Source organism: Babylonia areolata, chromosome 7, assembly GCF_041734735.1.
Source record: "Babylonia areolata isolate BAREFJ2019XMU chromosome 7, ASM4173473v1, whole genome shotgun sequence".
NCBI classification, from domain to species: Eukaryota; Metazoa; Mollusca; class Gastropoda; order Neogastropoda; family Buccinidae; genus Babylonia; species Babylonia areolata.
This window is the reverse complement of record NC_134882.1, coordinates 33,599,214-33,604,213: the sequence shown is the minus strand read 5'-3', so window position 1 is coordinate 33,604,213 and position 5,000 is coordinate 33,599,214. Positions and strand designations below refer to the sequence as shown.

The following is a 5,000-nucleotide window of genomic DNA, read 5'->3' as shown; positions in this document are numbered from 1 at the left end:
GTGAGCAGAAATGATACAAGCAAGAATGAAAAGAAGATGATGTTGATGATGGTAAAAAGAAAGTAAGACAAATGAGCACGAACAACTTACTTGTTTCTCCTGGATTTATTTATGATCAAGGAAAGGTTATACAGGCCAAAACAAACCACAACAAAACTAAGAGAAAGAAGAGAGAGAGAGAGAGAGAGAGAGAGAGAGAGAGAGAGAGAGAATGAATTTGGTTTCTCTCATGTCTACCAGCTAGGGCTCAGTTGCATATGCTTATAAATGCATGGGGCCGCGTATATGTGTGTGTGTGTGTGTGTGTGTGTGTGTGTGTGTGTTCACATCCACATTCTAATCCTGTATCTTTGAAATCCTGAAAACTTTAGCTTTATTTTTAAGTCGGCAGTCTAGTCTTCGCGGTCGCTTCAGATCACAATCAACAACTTCAGAAAAAAAACAATTAACTGAAATTTGAAACGTTGGGAAACGTAGACGGGGGAAGAAGGGGGAGGGGCCAGGGGCGAGGGAAGAAGAAATGTTGGAGATTAGGAAGTTTAAAGAAAGAAAAGAAAGGATGGTAAACACACACACACACACACACACACACACACACACACACACACACACACACACACACACACACACACACACGGTCCCTGAGAGGCACGCACACATGCATACATATACACACACGCACACAGTCTGTTATGTTAATGGAGGGCTTAACCCTGTCTCTTTCTTTGTCAGTACTTCGTCTTCTTACGCTGTCTGCCTTCCAGCCTCTCTCTCTCTCTCTCTCTCTCTCTCTCTCTCTCTCTCTCTCTCTCTCTCTCTCTCTATATATATATATATATATATATATATATATATATTACACACACACACACACACACACACACACACACACACACACACACGCTAATGACGATACAAAGTTTCAGTGTTCATTTCACTGTTCTCTCTCTCTCTCCCTCCCCCCTCTTTCTCTCTCTTTCTCTCTCTCTTTCCCTCTCTCTCTCCCTCTCTCTGTGTGTCTGTCTGTCTGTCTCTCTCTCTCACTATCTCTCTCTCTCTCGGTCCATTTATCGATCTCTCCCTCTCTCCACCCAGCCCCCCATTATCCAAGCAGTGCAGCGCTGCTTATATAGTGCTTTCCCTTCGGCTTACACACATGGGTCAATAGAAAGTACCATGGGGAACAAAGGCAAGAAACGTCTCCTTAAAATGAAAGAAAAAAAGAAAAGGAAAAAAGAAAATCGAAATACCCCAGTGGAAAAACCACTCCTCTCTTCCATCCGTCCATCATCTCTCGACCTCCTACAACTCCCACCCCCGCCCCCACCCATCCCCAACCACACCGTAATCTTCACTCTCTCTCCACCGAATTTAGGTAGCGTTCCAAGTCCCCTTCTTCCTCAGAGAGTGCAAGGCTTTGTGATGGTCTGCCTCCTAAGAGACTTAGTCATCCCCCCCTCCGCCAGCCCCCCCCCCCCCCCCACCTCAACCCCCCCCCCCCCCCCACGCCCCCCCCCCCCACCATAAGTCTTTTATAGTCTGTGCATCTTGCTAACTGCTACTCGCGAGGTCGATACGAGAACAAAAGATAGGGTGGAAGGGAAGGAGTGGGGGGGGAAGGAGTGGGGGGGGGGGGGAGTATAACAGGAACTCCAGTGTCGGAAAATTTTCTCTGATCGAAAGACACCATGAGAACCCCGCCCCCACCGTCCTCCCCCGCAACCCCTTCCGCACACACGCGTGCAGACACACACACACACACACACACACACACATCCACGCGCGTGTTCGCGTATCCCCGACCACCCCACCCTCACCCCTCCCTCCAACCCCCCACCCCCTCCCTCCACCCTCCTCCCTCCCGCTCTGTGTCTCTCCGTGTCCCTCTACATTAACTCCACCCACTTCCCGTCATGCAGAAAGTCACCGTGGTTATAGAACCCATCAGATTATGTATTACATTTTACGGCGTACACCATGGACAGTACAGCAGCGGTAAGATGTAGCTGGAGATGTAGCACCCATCGTGAACACAGCGCAGGCCTCGAAGGGTGGTGCAGGATTGTTCCAAGGGCGGGTGGAGACAGTGCTTCTCTGGGTCCTCTCCAGCACCTACGGGTGTTTCTCTTTCCTCCTCCACACAGCAGCGACAGAACGGCTGGTTCTCCTTCAATCAACGAACCAACGAACGAACGTCGCCGTGAACCTTTTCAAGATCAATGGAGATCATCAGACGGGCATGGTGGGTTCCATGACAGTTATTCTGGAACCGATTAATTTTCCTCGGAGCGGGGGTAGTGGTGGGTGGGGTTTGTGTGTGTGTGTGTGTGTGTGTGTGTGGCGGGGAGAGGAGTGGAAGTACAGGAAACTGGTCGAGGGGACGGGTCGATTCATCTGTGATGATGATGATGGTGGTGGTGGTGGTGGTCTGTCTGATTCTCGATTCTTAGGGTGACTATGGTGAGGGAGGGCGTGGGAGAGGGGATGGTGGAAGGGTGGGGGGTGGGGTGTTGGCGTGGCCTTGACGTTGAAGACGGGAGTCTGTGTCTTGTCTCTTTTATCTGTCTTTTATGTCTGTGTCTGTGCCTGTGCCTGTCTTTGTCTTTGTCCTTGTCCTTGATACTAATGTCTGTGACCCCCGTCTTTCTTTCGCTTTTTCGTGCTCCCGTATGCGTGTGTGGCCGTTGTGTGTGTGTGTGTGTGTGTGTGTGTGTGTGTGTGTGTGTGTGTGACAGACAGACAGACAGACACTGACACACTAGTTTATTGACTAGGCCACAGCCCCTTTCAATGGGGGTTCACAGTCGACAGATACATTATTATTTACACGAGGGGAAAAAATTACATTTGGATATTTTGGACTGCATTCAAGATCTGGGATCTAAGCTTAAAGGCATAGAAAAGAAACTTCGCAAAAACAAAAATACTCTCTTCTGGAACACTCACAAATTCCAGATTATGAATTTCGTAATTGACAATATTCTGTAAATACTTAGATCGTAAGTCTTCATACTTAGGGCACTCAAAAGTGAAGTGAATTTCGGTTTCAAGTGAGTTACTACAAAATGGACAATTCCAGTTTTCTTGATTCCTTGAATAACGGTATTTGTGAACATTAATTTGAGATACTCCCATCCTAAACTGAGCGAGGGTGTTACGATATGTGTTAATAAAAAAACAACAACAAAACATCCACGTATTTGTGTGTGTGTGTGTGTGTGTGTGTGAGAGAGAGAGAGAGAGAGAGAGAGAAGGGGTCAGGGGTAGGTGTAGGGAACTAAGCTGATCGGCAGACAACAACGTGAAATGTTGTGTCAGAGACAAGGTTCGAGGACATAACCGTTCGTGACCGCGAAAAACCGGAGGATTTTTTTTTTTTTTTTAAAGGGGGGGGGGGGGGGGGCGTGTTTATGGAGAGTCAGCAGACAGAGAGAGAGAGGTTGGCGGGGGGGGGGGGGGGGGGATGGTATGGGGTGTGTTGGATAGGATGGTAAGATTGGGGACGGGGCGAGGGTGGTGGTGAACGTGGTGGAGGGCTGAGGGCTGTAGTCAGGACGGGTGACAGCCGTGTTGCCGCTCCCAGTCCTACCTACTACCCGTATCAAACACCTTTCAGTGACGGTGTACCCGGGGTGCAGTTTCCGATGTTTCTCCAATCTGTCAAACCTACCCGTGACGTTCAAGATAACACACACACACACACACACACACACACACACACACACACACACACACACACCAAGGCTGGGTTGTATGACCGCGAGTTTGCTTTTTAGCGTTTTGAAATGTTCTTAGTGTATGGTGTGTGTGTGTGTGTGTATGTGTGTGTGTGTGAGAGAGAGAGTGCGCGCACGCACGCGAGACTATGTGCGTATGATTCACTTTCATTATTATTATGCTTTATAAAGACCAGTTTATCTGTAACATTGACCTACAGTTAACACGACAGAGCCCCCAGCATACATCTATAGTCATCGTGACGAAGGGGGAAGGAAGGGGAGAGAAAGAGAAATAAAACGACGTCTTCACCGTGTATAAGACACGATGCGAGTTTTTGATTGGTCTCCGTCTGTCTCCAATTTCCTACCTCCTGCTCGTAAATGTTGAGGACCTCTTTGTGTGTCTGTGTGTGTGTGTCTGTGTGTGTGTGTGTCTCTGTGTGTGTGTGTGTGTGTGTGTGTGTGTCTTTGTCTGTGTGTGCGTGCATGCGTGCGAATCCCCGTTTCGACAGTACAATATCTTATGGCGAGACTCGTCTGGGAAGGCGCGACACCATTTCAGACAGTCATCGTGATTGTGACGAAAGGGGTTTTAAAGGAAAAGAGAGGAGACAGTCACTGAGACAAGATGTGATCTTATTTTAATTGAATTGCTCAGGTATCCAGCCTCTCCCATCTTTTCTAATAGTTTGTTTTTTTTTGGTTTTTTTTAATTTTATTTTATTATTTTTATTTTTACATCGATTCTGTCTGCTGATTGTGTCAGTTTGTGTAATGGGAAGGGATCGGGTGGTGAGGGAAAGAAGCTTGAGGAAGGGGAGGGGAGAAACTGGGTAGGGGGTGGGGGTGGGTGAGAGGGTGTTACGGGGAGGAGGAGTTGGGTGGACTGGTTACATCCGCCAATTCTTGCCACTCCTACTTGTTGCCTTTGTTTAAAAAAAAAAAAAAAAAATCATTGGAGGTGGATTCGTCGCGGCTTCTGCTTGTTGTTTTCAATCCTTATACGTAATGTATGCATGTATTTAGATAGTGTAGTTATTTCGTCGTCATTGTTTGTTGTTGTTGTTGTTTTTTTGTTGTTGTTTTTTGTTTTGTTTTTGGTGTGTGTGTGTGTGTGTGTGTGTGTGTGTGTGTGTGTTTTCTTTCCAGTTTAGGTTTTCACTAACAGTGATATTTCTTGGAGAAAAAAGGTATGTGGTACCACACACACACACACACACACACACACACACACACACACACACACACACACACACACACACACACACACACCAATGAAAA

At 47.3% G+C, this 5,000-nt stretch overlaps 1 protein-coding gene across 6 annotated transcripts in view; it reads left to right on the top strand.

Moving 5' to 3' along the window:
- Positions 1-5,000, top strand: part of LOC143283979 (protocadherin Fat 1-like) — a 270,559-nt gene that overhangs the window by 57,233 nt on the left and 208,326 nt on the right. The gene's annotated exons all lie outside the window — the stretch shown is intronic.